Below are 19,596 nucleotides of genomic sequence, written 5' to 3' on the forward strand. Positions count from 1 at the left end.
CTATTCAGCTCTGGTCTTTTCATCAGGAATGCTCGCCTCTATTTCATTAAATGCCCATGTTTTCCTCTGAAGTGTTATACTGAATATTGTTGGTTATACTTAATACTATTGGGTACGTTGTAATCCTAGCTCCTTTGCCTCCTGAAATATCACGTTCCAAACCCTCCACTCTTTTAATACGGAACCTGATATATCTTGTCTGATTCTGACTATGGCTCTACATCTTATTCAGATATCTCTTGAATATTTAAGTGTTTTCTTTCAGCTGCTTTCAGTATTTCCCCCTTGACTCAAGAGCTCCGCAGTTTGGCTACAATGTTCCTGGGAGTTTTCATTTTGGGATCTCTTTCAGGACACGATCAGTAGATTCTTTGAATTTCTATTTACCCTCTGGATCTAAGACAGGGCTGTCCAGCCTTAGGTTTTTATTGAAACAATAGACAATATATTTTGATTTGTCATTTCAGTGAGAGCTCTGGTAGCTCAGCTCTGTTTAATAAAGCATTTATGTAAATTTCTGTGTTTGTAGGCGGGCCGCATAAATCACACTGCAGGCCGCATTTTAGACAGCCCTGATCTAAGATATCGGGACTGTTATCTTTTATAATTTCTTGAAATATGAAGAGATTTTTTTTAATCATAGCTTTCAGGTAGTCCAATAACTCTTAAAATAATCCCTTCATAAGCTATTTTCTAAGTCAGTTTTTCTGATGAGAAATTTCACATACCCTTCTGTTTTATCATTCTTTTGACTTTGTTTTATTGTTTTTGGAGTCAGCTTCCAGTTGCCCAATTCTAATTTTTTAAGGAGTTCTTTTTTTCAGTGAATTTATGTGCCTCTTTTACCACTAAGCCAATTCTGTTTTTTAAGGTGTCATTTTCTGAGTTTGTGTCTTGGTCTTCCCTGCCACCACAGTGACTTTTTATGGTCCAGTTCTTTTTTGTTCTTCCTTTTTTCAGCCCATTTCTTGACTTTGAACTTTATGTTAAAGTCGGGCTCTGCTCACCTGAGGGTTGGGGGGCACTGTCCGAAGCCGCAGGCTTTCTTATGCTACTGTTTGGATCATTAGTTTTAAAGGTCTGCCTGCAAGTTTTTGGTGTTTCCAAGGCAGTGTGATTGGAGAGCAGTGTGGTCATTGTTCTCCTGGTCTACACTCTGGTTTTTATCCAGGAAGGGCCCCTGTTTCCCTGCAGCCACAAGCACTTGCACTCCTTTCTACCCTGAAGCTGCAACCAGTGCCAGCAAAGGGTCCCCTGTAATCTCTTTCTGACCAATTGTCCAACACCTATACAATCTCTTGGATGAAAGCTCCTGAAACTGTTGCTGCCACTGTCCACTGCTGGTGCTGTTGTCCCATGAGCTCCAGGCTGGCCCCTGTCCTGGTATCACAGACCTCTCCTGCAGACCTGCTGGAAAATTTTCTTACCTGGACCTTTTGTTAGCTCGGCCACTCCAAACTTTGATTTGAAGCATTATTTTAAAGTTGTTTGGAAGGGAATGTTGGGAGAGTTCATCTGGACTTTGCCATCTTGGCTTTTCCTGCCCCCTCTCCCCATTACCCGCTACCTCATTTGTCGTTGAGTTTCCCATAAGGAAGAGATAAGAGCTACATAACTCATCCACATGACTTCTTAACCGAAATGTGGAAAGTGATTGTACATTTCTTTATGTGGTTTCTAAATTCTGCACTTAATGAGCAGCAAAAGAATAAGAAATACCATGTTCGTGTCTATGGTGTAAAAATGTTTATGAATATGGGAATCCCTATCACAGCTTAGTTTTTAAAAAGTTATGCAATAACTTTAACAAAACATGTCACTTACCAAGTTGTACTGCTTGTCTGTGGTTCCTTCTGAACTTTGTTCTGTCATCCTGTGATTTTCTTTTAAATGCTGCAGTGTCAAAACTACCTGTCAAGATGATAAAGGGAAAAGGAGCAGAACAATTAAATTCCTAGAGTCCTTATAAAAAAGAGCTCTATACTGAATAATCATTAAGAAATAAGGACAAAACTACCATAAATACCTTTATCCATTCTAAGTCCTGCAGTCACAAAAAGGGCCCAGCTGTAGGAGCCAGAGTGAGGGCAGCACAACTCTCAATGGCCTTACCCCTATAATGGCCCAGAAGTATTCTGGGTATTAAGTCCTAGGGTGATCACGCATACCCCTGATTCAGAGGAACCTGAGGACCAGAGGACACGACATACGTGAAAGAATGAGTAGCAGGACTTCAGATGGTACAGATTGGGACCAGAGACCCACTATGTGATCCACGTGTATGGGAACAGTGGGAGCCTAGGCCTACCAGAAAGACCCAGTTCAGGAAATTAAGAGTAAATATACAAGGCAGCGCTGATAAATGTTAGAGACCCAGGAATGACCAGGCTACAGGCCGAGGGAAGGAGAGTAACTCCGGACTCCATAAGCAGAGCATCACCCCAAGGTAGGGTTTGGCCACAAGGTCTTACCTATTCCTTACCATCACCATCACCTTACCTTACCATTCCTGAAAGAGAAGAAACAAGATGTTTTCAAAGACGAGTTAAATGAGAGCTGTAAGGTAAGAGACAGAAACAATCATAGGGGCTACAAAATCAAACCCAAGTAATGGACCCCCTAAAAGTTACATTGGATCAAACAAATCAACGACTGTGAGATGGCAAAAATGATGAAAATGAAACCAACTAGAAAAAACAGACACATAAAAACAAATTACTTGGAAAACAGGTCAAGGAGAGGTAATTTAACAGTAATTGGCACAGTGGTTCACTTCTCTAACTGGAGAAGCTGGAGCCAGTGGATTGCTTGAACTTGGGAGGTCTGGGTTGGAGTACGCTAGTTAAGTAGGTGTCCTGCCCTAAGTCTAATTATGGTAGGCCTCCAGAAGCAGGAAAGTCAGGCCTGTTTGGGAACGGAGTAGGCTAAAAGCCCTTGTGCCAATCAGTAATTGGGCCTATGAGTGGCCACTGTACTTCCAAGCTGTGCAGGATAGGCAGATTACACAAAATTTTGTCACAAATGTTGCCAAAAGACAGATTGTACAGATTTTTAAAAAAATATTGTAAGCAGCCATAAATAGAATTCAGGAATAAGTAGAAATGAAGTGTCTTGTTCCAGGAAGAGGAAGGAGACCAGTGTCGCTGGATCGCAGAGTACTTAGGAGAGGGGAAGAGTAAAATTTCAGAAGGCTGTGGTTGTGGTTTGTCCTTGGTTCTCAAAGAGGACTGTGACATCAGGGAAATGATGACATAACTTGCAATTGACTTTGATTTGGGCAAAGAAGGGCTGTGCGAGGTCACCAGCCTCACTTTCTCCTCCAGAGCCATCTGGGTCCAGTGGCCTGATAGTCACCAGGATGACTGGAGATGGCCCAGGATGCATTGGGAGACCCTGGCTCTTTCAGGCGCAGGCCTTTTCATGTACTCACTTAGAGTGAGGTGGCCCCCATTCAGTAAATAGGCTTCTTTAAGAAGTGAGTCAAGGGATGGCCCCTTTAATTAGAGGAAAAGAAAAGAAAAATCAAGCTGGGAGGGGAAGACCCTCAGGGTTGTTGTTCCAAAGAGAAACAGTTACCATTGACATTCACTCTAAGCCAGGAGGGCCCAAAGTGCAGCCATTAAGTGGATCTTGGGCAGGGACCTTCGTTGTGTGTATCCTAGACTCAGATACATGTATCAGGACGAGTGGAGATGGCCCAGGATGCAATGGAAGACCTTGGCCCTTTTAAGCTAAGGTCTTTTCAAGTTATCTTTTTGAATGAGGCAACACCCATTCGGTGAATAGACTTCTTTAAGAAATGAGTCAAGGGATGGCCCTTTAAAAAAAAACCATATATGTATATATATATATATATATATATAGTATATATGCACATATATATATGTATGTGTATATATATGTATGTGTGTATATATATATATATATATATATGAGAAATAATGATTATTTACATTCACCCTGAACCAGGAGGGCCCAAGAAGCAACCATTAAGTGGTGCTTGGGCAGGGACCTAGTGTTGTCCAGTCCATGAGATCCAGAGAGAACTGGGTTTAAGGCTGAGTCCTTGAGACAGAAATCTAGTCAGTAAACCCCAAGTTAGCTAGGCAGCTCTCGGCTAACAAAAGTCACCTTCTTTTAGACAGAACACCCTCAGGTAAGGGGAGAGGAGAGGAAAGGAGAGAAAAGAGGAGAGGATGAGTTCAGTGGCCCACCTGAAACTGGCCAATTGGGTCCCCATTCAGGCAGCTCGGACTATTCACAGGCTGTGGTTTGTCCTTTGTTCTTGAAGAGGACCATGACATCAGGGAGATGAGGACATGACTTGTAACTGACTTTGATTTGAGTGAAGGAGGGCTGTTCAAGGTCACCACCCTCACTTTCTCCTCTGGAGCCATCCGGGTCCAGTGGCCAAATATGGATAAGGATGAGTGGAAATGGCCCAGGATGCGGTGGGAGATGTTGGCCCTTTTAAGCTAAGGTCTTTTCAAGTATCACTTTGAGTGGGGTAACATCCATGCAGTGAATAGGCCTCTTTAAAAAGTGAATCAAGGGATGGCCCCTTTAAAAAAAAAAGTCAAACTGGTAAGGGAAGACCCTCAGGGTTGTGTCAATAACAAAAACAACACCTCATAATTATATCAATAGATACAGAAAAAGATTTTGACAAAATACAACACCCATTCCTATAAAAAATTAGCATAGAAATTAATGGACCATTTCTTAAAATGATAAGTAGAAAAATATAACAAAATTCATCAAAAAAAAAAAAACCAAAAGGTCAAAGGATATAAACAAGCAATTTTCAGAAGAAGAAATCAAAGCTATCAGCAGTCACATGAAAGAACGATCCAATGTCAGAAGACTGAAAGGTGAGAGGGTCAGTTCGTGAAGGACTTTGAATGCCCAGCAGGTCTTACATGTCAGCCTGGAGGTGACAGGCAGTCACTGAAATTTATTAAATAGAAGGGGTGACATGGTATGATCTATGCTTTAGGAAGATTAATTTGACAACTGAGTAGAGGATGTATTGGAGTTGGGAGGGACCTGAGGCAGAGACCAATGAAAAGGCAATTAAAATAGTCCAGACATGAAGAGAGAGCTCACAGATGGACCAAGCCAACGTATAAAACTGACAATATTGCCTATTCAGTGTTATACCAACCAAATTGCCCAAGGATTTCTTCATAAAGCTAGATAAAAATAATCCTGAAGTTCATTTGAAGGAAGAAATAGTCAAGAATCTCATGGAAAATAATGAAAAAAGATGGGAAGTAAAGAGGTTTGGTAGTTCCTTTAGTAGAAAATTACCACAAACAACTATCATTGAAACTATTTGGTAAGGGTTTCAAAAAAGAAAAGAGCAAATCAAGATGAGGGATTGGCAGGAAGAAGTACAGAATGCGCCTCCCCAACCTGAACATCTAGAAAGCTCACCAAACTGAGTCTTGATCCAGAAATCCAAGAAAAATCACGGTGAGTCATTTTTCCAGTCCAGGTCAGCACAGAGATAGACAAAGACGTGTTTGGATACTGGAGATGGGATCCGGCCAAAGAAAGCCAGGCAAAGGATTCCAGTGGAAGGAGAGCCTATGCCCCAGGGTGAGAAGAGGTCCCATGTCCAAGACAGGCATACATTTCTGTGGAATACAGCAACAAGTGGCCAGTTCTGAGTCACAGATCCAGGGTGAACTGAGCCTGGGGTGACATTCCTGGGTGAGTAGTGGTAATGGGCCCTAGGATGCCTACTGAACAAGGAGCAAGTTTAAAATCAAGTAGAAGTTGTGTGGCTCAGACCCCAGGAGCACAGCAGAGGTCTAATTTCAGCCTCCGGTTCAGACTGAAGCCTGCTGCAAAATGACCATGTCAGAAATCCTAGACCAAGGACAAACCTGCAGTTCTGTCACTCTGAACCAGCAAAGCTTTCCAGCTGGCCTGTCATTGTGGCTGTCAAGTCCAACTCTTTGTGACCCCGTGGACCGCAGCACACCAGGGCTTTCTATCCTCCGTGGTCTCTTGAAGTCTGTCCAAGTTGACATTCGTCGTTTCCATGATGCTACCTATCCATCTCATCCTCTGCTGCCTCTGTTTGCCTTCAGTCTTTCCCAACATCAGGGCCTTTTCTAAAGAGTCCTGGCTTCTCATTATGTGGCCACAGTGTTTAAGCTTCAGCCTCAGTATTTGATCTCCTTTTTTAAAAATTAATTTATTTAATTTTAGTTTACAACATTCAGTTCCATAAGCTTTTGGGTTTTAAATTTTCTTCCCCTCCTTCCTTCTCGCCCCTCCCCGAGATGGTGTGCAATATAATCAGGCTCTACATGTACATTCATATGAAACATTCTCACATTTGTCATGTTGCAGAGAAGAATTATAACCAATGGAATGAACTATGAGAAAGAAGAAATAAAACAAAACAAAAGAGAGAGCAAATAGTCTGCTTTGATCTGCATTCAGACTTTGTAATTCTTTCTCTGCCTGTGGATAGCACTTTCCCTCATGAGCCCCTTGGAGCTGTCCTACAGCCTTGCATTGCTGAGAAGAGTCAAGTCTGAGTTAGTCATCACACGATGTGGCTGTAACTGTGTACAATGTTCTCCTGGTTCTGCTCCCCTCACTCAGCATCAGTTCATATAAGTCTTTCCATGTTTCTCTGAAGTCTGCCCGCTCATCTTTTCTTATAGCACAATAGTATTCCATTACATTCATATACCACAGCTTGTTCAGCCATTCCCCAATTGATGGGCATCCTCTCAATTTCCAATTTTTTGCCACCACAAAAAGACCTGCTATAAATATTTTTGTACATGTAGGTCCCTTTCCCACTTGAGTGATCTCTTTAGGATACAGCCCTAGAAGTGGTATTGCTGGGTCAAAGGGTATGCGCATTTTTATAGCCCTTTGGGCATAGTTCCAAAATGGTTGGATCAGTTCAGAACTCCATCAATAGTCCATCAGTGTTCCAGTTTTCCCACATCTTCTCCACCATTTATAGTTTTCCTCTTTTGTCATCTTAGCCAATTTGACAGATTAGATATGGTACCTAAGAGCTGTTTTGTGCTCTGATCAATAGTGATTTAGAGCATTTTTTTCATATGACTATAGAGATCTTTAATTTCTTCCTCTGAAAACGGCCTGTTCATATCCTCTGAACATTTAAGTATTTGATCTTCTAGTGAATAGTCTGAGTCAGTCTCTTCAAGTATTGACTGGTTTGGTCTTCTTGCTGTCCAAGGGACTCTCAAAAGTCTTCTCCAGCTCTACAATTCAAAAGCAGTGATTCTACAGTGCTCAACTTCCCTTATAGTCCAATTCTCCCAGCTGCTGCAAAAACCATAGCTTTGACTATATGGACCTTTGTTGGCAAGATAATGTCTCTGCTTTTTAGTATACTGTCCAGATTTTCCATAGCTTTCCTTCCAAGGAGCAAGCATCTTTTAACTTCATGACTTCAGTCATCTGCAGTGATCTTTGAGCCCAAGAACATAAAATTTGACACTGCTTATATCTCTTTTCCTTCTATTTGCCAAGAAGGGATGGGACCAGTTGCCAAGATCTTAGGCTTTTTTTGATGTTAAGCTTCAAGCCAGCTTTTTCACTCTCCTCTTTCACCCTCATCAAGAGACTTCTTAAGTTCTCTTCACTTTCTGCCATCAGAGTGGTATCATCTGCATATTTGAGACTGTTGAGATTTCTTCTAGCAGCCTTGATTTTAGCTTCTGATTCATCCAGCCTGGCATTTTGAATGATGTACTCTGCATATAAGTTAAATACAGTGACATACAACCTTGTCGTACTTCTTTTCCAACCTTAAACCAATCAGTTCCATTGGAACAATGGAATCAGTTCTAACTGTTGGCTGAATCCAACTATGTCTACTATGTTCTAAATATAGCAAGCCCACAGGTGTGTTTGCCACACGCAAATCTAGGTCAGTTACTTGCAGAATTCAGACACCAGAAGTGGAGTGGATGGAAGTTGGCAATGATAAAACTTGGCTCTGGTTTAGACCCATTTGGGAGCACTGAAATATTACAGATCCCTAGCTTGAGCTGTTTCTGATATCCTGGAATAATACAACTCCATACTCTAAGAAAGCAGCAGCAGGACTAGTCTAGACATTTCCTCCAGAATTGTAAAGTATCTGACCCTAATAAAGTTCAAAGACATGAAATGGGTTTGAAGAGTGAGCAAAAAAAAAAATTAATTATACCACAAAAAGTTATTATAGGGACTCCAAGCACAAACCAGAAGAGAATGACACCAAAACATCCATAAGTAAAGAAAGAATTGAAAAGGTAATTGACAGTTTGTTACAAGAGGCACAAAACCTTGTACAAACAAAAAAAAAGTCCTTGAAAGTTACAGTGAACCAAATGGAAGATAATGACTTTAACAACAAATTGTAAAATTAAAAGAGTAAGAAAATAAGAAAATGGGAAGTATGGGGGCAGCTAGGTGGGGCAGTGAGTAGAGCACCAGCCCTGGAGCCAGGAGGACCTGAGTTCAAATTTGGCCTCAGACACTTGACACGTACTAGCTGTGTGACCTTGGGCAAGTCACTTAACCCCAATTGCCCTGCCAAAAAGCAAAAAAAAAAATGGGAAGTATGTCATAAACAAAAACAACTAACCAAGAAAACAATGGAAGAGAGCTAATTTAAGAACCAATGGACTACTTGAAAGCCATGACCAAAAAAAAAAAACCCACATATATTTCAAGAAACCATAAAAGAAAACTAGTTGCCCAGTTTTCTTAGAACCAGAGGGCAAAGAGTAAATAAAAAAATACACTGGTGATTTCATGAAAGAAACCCCAAAACAAAAATTCCTAGGAACATCAAAGATAAAATCCTGCAAGCAGCCAAAAAGAATTCAAGTACCAAGGAGCCACACACAACTTTACAACACAATTAAGTGATCACCAGATTAAAGAGCAGAGAGCATGTACTAGAGTATTCCAGAAAAAGAATTAGACTTAAAATCAAGAATAATTTACCCAGAAAAACAACCTAATCCTTCTACAAGGGGGAAAAAATGACCTTTAATGAATAGGCAACTTCCAAGCATTTTTGAAGCGCAAACACAGGAGTCATGAGAAAGACAAAAATATAAACATGAGTTAACAATGTTAAGGGGCTAAACTGTTAACATTCTAATAAGACGGAATGAGACGTATTCCCTCTGAACCATAAAATCATTAGGGTTCATGGAAGGAGTCTAATGAGAAGACAGAGCATGTGAGTGGTTCTGTTATGTTTTGATGTTCTTAAAGGAATAGAAAAGGAAGAGAAGAGGAATACACTGTTGGTGAGAAGGAAAAAGAAGGTTATGAAAACATTGTCTTATATAATTGAGTTGCACAAGGAGAAATCTATAGAAACAAGGAGGAAGGAATTGAAGGAGTGGCTGGCACTTAAATCTTGCTCTAATCTGAACAGCTCAAAGTAGGGAGGCATATGCATGCACAGGTAGGTACAAAAAAAATTTCACTAAACAGAGAAACAGGAGGAAAAGGAGAGATGGAAGAGGGAGTGAAAAGAGATATAGGTAGAATGATGAAGGGATTAGTTCTAAGCAGAGCAAATCCTAATGACAAAGACTTTACAAAAATATTTATAGAAGCTATTTTCCTAATGGCAAAGAATTGGAAACTGAGGGGGGTGCCCCCCTCCTGGGGCATGGTTAGATAAGTTATAGTAAATAAATGTGATAGAATACTATTGTGCTGTAAACACTAATGAAGAAAATTATATCAGACACTTCTGGGAAGACTTGTGTGAACTGATGAAAAGTGAAGCGAACAAAACCAGGAGAACAATTTATACAACGACAACCATACTTGAAAGCCATGAAGTAGTTAGGTACTCTGATCAGCATAATAACTACCTACAATTCTAGAGGACTAATGATAAAATGTCATCTATCTTCTGATAGAGAGGGGGACTCAAGTGGGGAGGAGACTTTTTGTTTAAGTTGGCCATTGTGGGAATTTGTTTTGCTTATCTACACGTTTGTAATAGGGCTTTATTTCTTTCTTTCTCAATTGAGAGTTGGGTATTAGAGGGAAGGAAAAAGGATTTTTTGATTATTTTTTAAAATTAATTAAAAAATGGAAAAGTCAATCAGTGGAATAGGTATACAACATACAGAAGAACATAGTATTTGATCAGCTCAAAGATCCAAACTACTGGGTAAGGATTCACTTTTTTTTTTAACAAAAACTGCTAAGAAAACTGGAAAGCAGTCTGGCAGAAATTAGGTTTAGACCAACATCTCATACTATATACCACAATGGGTTTCAAATGGATAACATAAATGCAAAAGTCACATCCTAAACAAATTACAGAAGCAGGGAAGGAAATACCTTTTGCATATATGGATTGAGAAAGAATTCATTACCAAACAAAGAATAGAGAGGTTCACAGGACATAAAATGGACAATTTGCATAAAATTTAAAAGGTTTTACATTAATGAAATCAATGAAGTGAAAAATTGAAAAGAAGCTTTTAACTGGTGAATCTTTGCAGTTTCTCTGATAAGGACCTGATATACAAAATAGATAAGAAACTGATTCAAATGTTTAAGAACAAGTGCTATTCTCTCAATAAATAGTCAAGGAAAATAACAGGAACTTCTTAAAGCAAGAAACCTAATCTAGCTACATATTATATATATAGATATATGTATAGACATATACACACACATATAGACACTCGTGTGTATGTCTATCTGTATATGTATACATATATAGATACATGGGTGTGGGTGGAGGGGGGAGGGAGAATGCTCTAACTTACTACTAACAAAAGAAATTCAAATTGAAATAACTCTGCAGCTCCATGTTATGCCTATCAGATTGTAAATGTGACAGAAAGGGACATGGACCATTACTCGGTGGGCAGTGGGATGACAGGCACATTAATGCACTGTTGGCAGAGTTAGAAGTGGTCCTGCCATTATGGAAAGCAGTTGGGAATAACACCTCCAAAGTCACCTAATTCTGTATAGCCCACGATACCATTGCTAGAACAAAGATATCCAAGAAAAATAATTATCCATACAAAAATAATTAGGGCAACTCTGTTGTAGCAAAAATATGGAAACCAAAGGGGCACCCGTCAAGTGGTACCATCATGGTGAGCAGTACTTTCCATTAGTGACCTCCACTCTCCGTTAGTGACTCCGCTTGGTTTGGGCTCCAGGGAACACGCCCCCACGCTGGGCACTTCCTGGCGGCCTCTGCGCTGCTCCCACTCCTCACTTTTCAGTTTCCTTTGGTGTGTTGTCTTCCCGTTGGACCGTAAGCTCCTTGAGGACAGGGGCCGCCTTCTTCTCATTCATATTTCCAGTGTGCAGCAGTGCCGCATCATAGGTGCTTAATAAATGTTTATTGAGTTACGGTTGAATTGGTATATGGATGCACTGGGATGCTGTAAGAAATGATGAAGAGGGCGGCTTCAAAGAAACCTGAGAAGGACTTCAAGGAATTAATACAGAATGAAGTGAGCAGAAGCAGAACAATTTATAGGATAACATGATCAAGACAGACAACAGTGAAAGACTTAAGAACTCTCATCAGCATGATGACCAACCAGAGAAATTGCCAAGAGCTTCCAGGTGCAGATGACATGGAAGACAGGCAGGCAATTAAAGGAGGCCACCTCCACTCAGTTGGTAGGGGGCACAGACTCAGTGTTAGGTAAACTGAGCATCCTCAAGGCCAGGTTATACTTAAATTATCTATCTTTGAACCTTTTTCTAGGTCAATTGTTTTTGGCTCCCCCTGCCAAAAAAAAGTTTGTATTTTCTTTTTGTTCCCCAGTCTTTGGATTTTGGTCTCATACAGTCATTGATTTCTGTTTGTTCCATTCTAATTTTCAGAGAATCCATGACAGGGGTAAGGTTTGCCATCTTCTGTTCTAAGATGTTTATCCTGTTTTTTTCTCCTCCAGAGCACTTATTGTACTTTTAATGTCATTTTTTATGCCTTGTTTAATTTCTCCTAGGTACTCATAGTCCTGTGGCCAGGCATCTTTTTTTCTCTGAAGTTCTGCTTGTAGTTATTGTGAAGTTGCTTTCATCTTCTGGGGTGGTCTCTGGGTTATCTCTGGATCTATAATACTTCTTTAAAGAGGTCAGTAACTTCTTTTGTTTGCTCATATTTTCAGATTTAGCTCCTGATGTTCAACTTTGTACCAGGCCCATCCTCTGGCCCATACTGTACCTTCAGATGGAGTGAGCGGACCTTGATTTCCTAGGTTCTTGTTGCTAACTTCCTTGCTGTATCTGCACTCAAAGAAGTGGTAGGTTTCAACCCATCCAGATCATCTGGGTACAAAGCACAGGATTCTTTAGGATCCTTGGAAGAGTCTCATATCAGAGCGCTGCAAAGTTCTGCAGCCCCTGGGATGTCTTAGCCTGCATGAAGCCAGTGAGTGGTCAGAACTCTCTAGGTGAAAGCTTCCTAGTCTAAAGAACTAAAGGTCTTCCAGCCCCTGGGTATAGAATTCTTCAGGCTCAAGGTACCTTTGGAGCATCTTGCCAACAGTCTTCTAGTTTGTTCAACTGCATTCATGCTAACTTTTCTGGTGAGGCCCATTTCTCAACGCCCATAAGCTTCTTCCCTGGACAGGTCCCTAGAATGGATAAGGGTGCTTACTATAGTTTCTCTTTGGATTTCCTGATCATTATTCAGTATGACGCTCTTTTATAGATCTTTGCTGGAAAATGTGTGGGAGAGCTAGCTTCTTCTGGACCATTCACACAGCTATCTTAAATAAAACTATTATATGATTTCCCAAAACAGATGATGCCAGACTCACTAGGGTATATCTGCCATTTCTGCCAAAAAAAATGTGATGATGCAGAGAGCAAGCTTAATAATGTAATTTTTTAAAAATCTGTCCCCAAAAGTTACTAAACTGTGCAAACTCTGTGACCCAGTAATAGTACTACTTCTAGGCCTATACATTAGACTATGAGCTATGCATCGAGAGGCATCAGATTTGTGGCCCATGGACTATAAGCATCCCGCAAAACTCCAGAGTGTTGCCCAAACCAGATTAAATATAACTTGGAAATGTTTAACGGAGTAAATTAAAACACAATAGAGCATAGATAATGTCAATTCTGGTTTCCTATGTCAATATACTGCCCATGGGGATCCATTTCTATGTGAGTTTGACACCACTGCTTAGACTGTAAGGTCCCTGAAAACAAACACTGTCTTTTGCCTTTCTTTGTGTCCTTAGTTGCTCAGCATAGTGCTTGACACATAGTAGGTGCTTAATAAATGCATGTTGACTTGACTTATACTTCCAAAGAAATCCAAGAAAGAAGAAAAGGACCCATATATACAAAAATATTTATAGCAGCTCTTTGTATGGTGACAAAGAACTGGGAAGGAAGATAATATATCAGTACCAGATCTCAAACTACACTACAAAGCAATTATCCTTTAAACAATTTGGTACTGGCTAAAAAGTATTGAACTTTATTAGTAGAACAGAGTAGGTAGACAGAATAAAGAAGTAAACTAATATAGTAGCAGAGTGTTCAATAAACCCCCAAACTCCTGTTAGTGAGATAATGATTCATTGTTTGATTTTTTTAATGCAGGGAAAACTAGAAAGCAGTTTGGCAGAAATTTTGGAAGAAATTAGTTTTCAGATCTCTGGATATAGGAAGATGTCATGACTAAAGTAAGAGAGGGGATCAAAGGAAATAATATGGACAATTCTGATTACATCAAATTGAAATTTTTTAATGCAGTTAAAATTAGTAGAGAAATGGGAAATGAGGGAGGAAGTTTTACAATAACTTTCTCTGGCAGAGATTTTATACCCAGAAAGTGAACAATAGAAGAATATAAGGAAAAAAGAATAAAATTGCTAAAGGTCTCAGAAGGAAAAAAAAACTCAGTTAAAACCTTAGAGCATACAGATATAAAGCAACAGGGAAAATATTGTTAAGTGAAGAGATGACCCCCAGATTCATAAAGGACTCCAAATACCTATGAATAAATATTGTACAACAAAGGAAAATGGATCAACACCTCATGAGACAGAGGATCCTGTGGATTCTCAAGAGAGTTTGGAACCACAGCAGGATTTTCCTGAATGGCATGAGAAGAAAAATTGTGAAAACAGAATTTATGGCCTGCACAGCAGAAATAATTGGCAGAATAGAAAAACTTGAGGTCACAGTGGGAAAGCTCGATAAAGAAACAAAAAAGACAGCAAGAGATTGGGAATGCAAAGTAAAAAACAATATGGAAGAAGAGAAGAAAAAAGTAATAAGGCTTAAATATTTATTGTTTATATGTTTGATTATGATTTATATTTTTTTCAAAACATATTTTTCTCAAAAATAGGTTATATGGAAATAACTGAAGATCTCCCAGATTATAGATCCCAGATTAGAAAACTATAAGTCAAGAAAACCTAAATACCATAATGTAAGAAATAATAAAAAAATATTACCCAGTTCTTGTGAATGCAGAAAATAATATGCCAGCAAATTATAGTGACTGAAATTTATAATTCCAATGATATACAATAAATTCTGCAAGCAAGCAGGAGAGAGACCTTCACATGTAGAGGAAAGGAAATTTAAATAACAAGACTATTCAGCAACCACCACAAACCTCAAGAGGGAATGGAATACTATGTACAAATGAGTTCAAAATGCAATCCAGGATGAGAAACCTGATCCTAAGCATTAATGAAAAAAAAAGAATGTTTAATAAAGAGACACTTGGTGCATTCCTACAAAGCAAACCAGACCTGAAAAAATTAGTTGCCTTGCAAACACCCTAGACAACAGAAATACAAGAAAGGTAAACAAATACACCAACCAAGGAAGGTGGAGGTAAAAAATAAATTACCACAAAAACGGGGGAAAAACTAAAATGAGAAAGACACCCATGAGGTTAACAACAAAGAACAACAAAATTGCAACAGAGAGATCATTAAGGGATTTCCTTCTAAAAGTACATCAGGAGATATGAGTGAAAGCAGAATCAAATAGAAGTGAAGGTGAACACCCTGCCTATAGGTAAATCAATGTTTTTTTGTGGGACTAAATTGGAAAATAAGAGGGCACATACAAAGGGAGAGGAGAGAAATATGAGAGAAGGAAATGTGTGATATAGCCCTACTGAAGTCAATAGTTAACAGTAAAGGGAAAATAACTCCTGTAGCCTCTAAGGAGGAACAGGGCCTTTTGGAGAATGGATGAGGAGGCAAGGGTAGGAATTTAAACAGGGAGAAAGAATAGGAGAAATCTCATTTCATTAATGAGAAGGGATCCCACTGAAGAATGTTCCTGTAGGAGAAGAGAAATAGTCTGGAATGAGAAGGAACTTTATATTGGTTATAATCTACAGGGATTTGGTATTTAGAGAAATCACTATTCCTGCCTTAGTGGAAGAGGAATAGGAATTCTTAGGGACAACTGTATCCAAAAGAAGTATGAAGGCATGAATCCAGAGAAGAAATTTCATGGCAAATGGGGAAAATATGATCATGAGGAAGGCAAAGGGTAGTAAAGAATTACACAGTTAAGAACATGGGGAAATGCCTACCATTGGGGAACAGTTCTTCCTCTCTATCACCTGCAGAAACTGAAATTTCTAAGTGAGCACAATTGGAAATAAAAAGGTAGCATCAGGGCAAAAACTCTAAGGCAATGACGTAAAAACTGTTTTGTTAGAGGAAATTTCCAATAGGTCCTTTAGAAGTTTCAATTCTATGAGAAATGCAGAGATTAAAAAAGAGACATGAGTTTAAAAGCCATGAATCAAAGAATAAAAATTAGAACAGACGGAAAAGGAAGAGAAGTGAAACAATGAAGAGAATGAGGAATAGAAATACATCAAAAATGAATTTTTAAAAACTACTAGAGAAAAGAGAGGAGAGAAGGGGGATTATACTTGACTATTTAACTGAGAGAGAAAAAGAGAAGAGTTAGAAAACTAGATGAAAAGAAGAAAGAAAAAGGAATAAGTAAAGCAAAACTCCAAAACTAGGGAAAGGGTTGAAAAACAGGAGATGGGCTTGAGGGTAAAAGGAAGAGAGTCAGTGGAAACAGGATGACCTTAGAGAAGACCAAGGCAAAAGAATGGAAGGGACAAAGTACTCTCTTTAAAGAAAAAGAGGAGGGAAAACGTAATCTTGAAATAAAATTTTTCTTGAAAAGAAAAATAAAGGAAAATAAAAATGCAATTCTCATTACTTTAAATGCAAATGGATTAAACTCTCTCATAAAATAGAGTATCAGATTGGACAAGAAAACACCTTAGATTCTGTTGTTCACAAGAAACATATCTAAAAACAAAAACATACATAGAAAAAAAAATTAGAGCCTATAAAAAATTTACTATGCTACAAGAGATTTTAAAAAAGGAGTATTTGCAATCATGCCATCAGATAAGGCAAAAAAATGACATCCATAGCATAGAGACAAAGAAACTACATTATACTGAAAGGAACCACAGATAACAGACCAATATCAATATAAATCATATCTCTATTAAACCAAATGCCTTAGCATCTAAATTCAAAAAGGAAAAATTAGCTGAATTACAAAAGGACAAAGATATTAATACAAAAGTATAAGGAGATTTAAATGTCCTCTAGTGTTGGACAATTTTAGCAAAAAAATTAACAAAAGGGAAAGTAATGGCCCGAATAAATTGCTGAAGAAACTAGAACAAAAAGACTAAAGAATATGCAAAATTTTCAGCACCACGTGCAACTTTTACAGAAGTGACCATGTGTTAGTGTGCAGAGATATCGCAAATAAATGCAAAAATAGCAATGTAGAAAGTCAACACATGATTTACAGACTATAACACAAAAAAATTGGAATCAATACAGGGAGCACCAGCAAAAGATACAGGCCCAATGAAAATCTAACTAGGAAATTCTAAATAATGAATGAGTTCAAAGAACAAATCATACGAACAGTAATTACATGAAAGAAAATAATAATGATGGAGCAACCTACCATAAGTTCTGATATTCATCTAAAGCAGTTCTCAGGAGGAAATAATATCCCAACAAACATGCATCAGTAAAAATAGAAGAGGAAAAGGATTAATGAACTGATTATGCATCTTAAAAATCAGAAATTCAACAAACGCACAAAACTAAAATAAGCACAAAGGAGGAGATATTAAAAATGACAGAAATAAATGGAAAACAAAAGAACTAATGAAATTATCAGTCAAGCTAAAAACTGATTATTTTAATATCCTAATAAAATCAATAAACCTTTAACAATCTGATTACAAAGGAGAAAATTAAATTAGCAAAATAGCAAATGAATAAGGTGAAATCACACACACACACACACACATACAGAGAGAGATCAGAACCTACTATGCACAGTTACATGATACCAAAACAGAACACAAAAAAATAGAGTAACACCTTAAAAGATACAAAAATACTCAAAGTAATAGAAAACCAAAAACAATTCAATCTCAGAAAAAAGAAATTAAACGAGCTAGAATTTTTAAAAAACTCTTCTGTTCCTGACAAATTCATAGAAGAATTCTATCAGATCTTTACAGAATAATTAATACCAACCCCATACAAATTATTCTTCAAAATTGAGAAGGAAATAATCCTGTCAGATTCCTTTCATGAGACAAAGTGCTAATACCTATACCAGGGGAAGATAAGGAACAGAAGTACTATAGACCAATAATATTAATGAATATTGATTAAAATTTTTAAATAAAGTCCTATCAAAAAGGCTACAGTGATTCATCCAAGAAATCATTCATTATGGACTGATTTTGATTTATGCCAGGGATGCCTGACTAGTTCAATAGTAGGAAAACAATCATCATAATTAATTGTATTGAAAAGAAAAATGTACAAAACTGATTATCTTAGTAGATGCAGAAAAAGCCTTTGATAAAACACAACACCATTTTATGCCTAAAAAGAAAGCTTACAAGGTATAGGCACAGATTTTCAAATATCATAGAATGTATCTATCTATGACCAGAAGCAAAGTATCATATACAACAGGAATATACTAGAAGCTTTCCCAGGAAATACAGGAACAATGCATTGCAAGAAAGCCTACCCTCTCCATCATATTGGAAATAGTTATGGAAATGCTAATAACAGCAACAAGACAAGAGGAAGAAATTAAAGGTGTAAAGAGGAGATAAAACTATCTCTATTTGTCGATGAAATGATGGTTTACTTAGAAAATCCTAGAGACTCAGCAAAAACGCTCATTTAGACAATTGATAGATTCAGCAAAGTCACAAGCTGTAAAATACACCCTCGAAAATCAATTGCAGAAAGAGCTGATAGAGTCTGGATGCAGACTGAAGCACATTTTTAAACTTTCTTTTATTTTTCTTATATTTTTTGTTAGTCTGTATTTTCTTTTACAACATGAAAGAGGGTGGGAGGGAGGGAGGAAGAGAATTTGGAACTCGGCATTTTAAAAATAAATGTTAAAAATGTTTTTATATGCAATTTGAAAAATATTAAAAATGCAAAAAAATCAACTAAATTGCGATATGATACAGTTTATACAATGGATCATCCATTTTATATAGTGCCTTCTCATATAATAACAAAACCCAAGAGTCAGTAATAGAAAGGGAAATCCCATTCCTAATAATAACAAAATGCATAAAATATTTGGAGATCAATCTATCAAAACACATAAAATACTCTTATTGTTTCAACTACAATATACTCCTTAAGGAAATAAAGAACAAATTAAATAGACGAAGGAATATTCAGTGCTCCTGGCTGAGCCGTGCCAATATAATAAAAGTGACAATACTACCAAAATTAGTTTACAGTTTTAATGTTATACCAATCAAACTATCAAAAGGAGACTTTATAGAATCCAATAACGTAATAAAGAATTCATTTGGAATAATAAAAGGTCTAGCATATCAAGGGAAATATGGAAAAGATATAGGAGCGAAGGGAGAAGAGCACTTCCAGACCTGGAACTAAATTATAAAATAGCAGTCATCAGAAGCATCTGGTAATTGGTTTAAAAAATTGAGATATAATCAATAGAGAATCGGAAACAACGGAACTCAATAACCAATATTAAAAAATCAGAAAACATAAATTACTTAGGAAAAAACTTCATATTCGGCCAAAAAAAAACTCTTGGGAAAACTAAACTTGAAGAAATTAGGCTTAAACACCTTAAACCATAGTACACTATACATTCTAAATGAATATGTGACTTGAATATTAACTATCATTCCATAAAATATTAGAAGACCAGATCACATTCCTTTCACAGCTATGGGTAGGAGATGTATTCTTAACCCGAAAAGGGATGGAGATTATTATAAAACATAAAATAGATAACTCTGGTTACATGAAAGTGAAAAGCTTCTGGAAATCTTTGTATCAAATTCTTTGAAAAGAGTTCAGTATCCAAGACATACAAACAATACATATATGCATATAAGTGAATATACATACATGCACATGTAAGATACACACACGTATGTCATATATATGCATGCATAGGAACAAATGCAAATATATGCATATGTAAGATTTAAAGAACAGACATATATGTTATTTATGT

The sequence above is a fragment of the Trichosurus vulpecula genome, chromosome 8 (genome assembly GCF_011100635.1).
Source record: "Trichosurus vulpecula isolate mTriVul1 chromosome 8, mTriVul1.pri, whole genome shotgun sequence".
NCBI classification, from domain to species: domain Eukaryota; kingdom Metazoa; phylum Chordata; class Mammalia; order Diprotodontia; family Phalangeridae; genus Trichosurus; species Trichosurus vulpecula.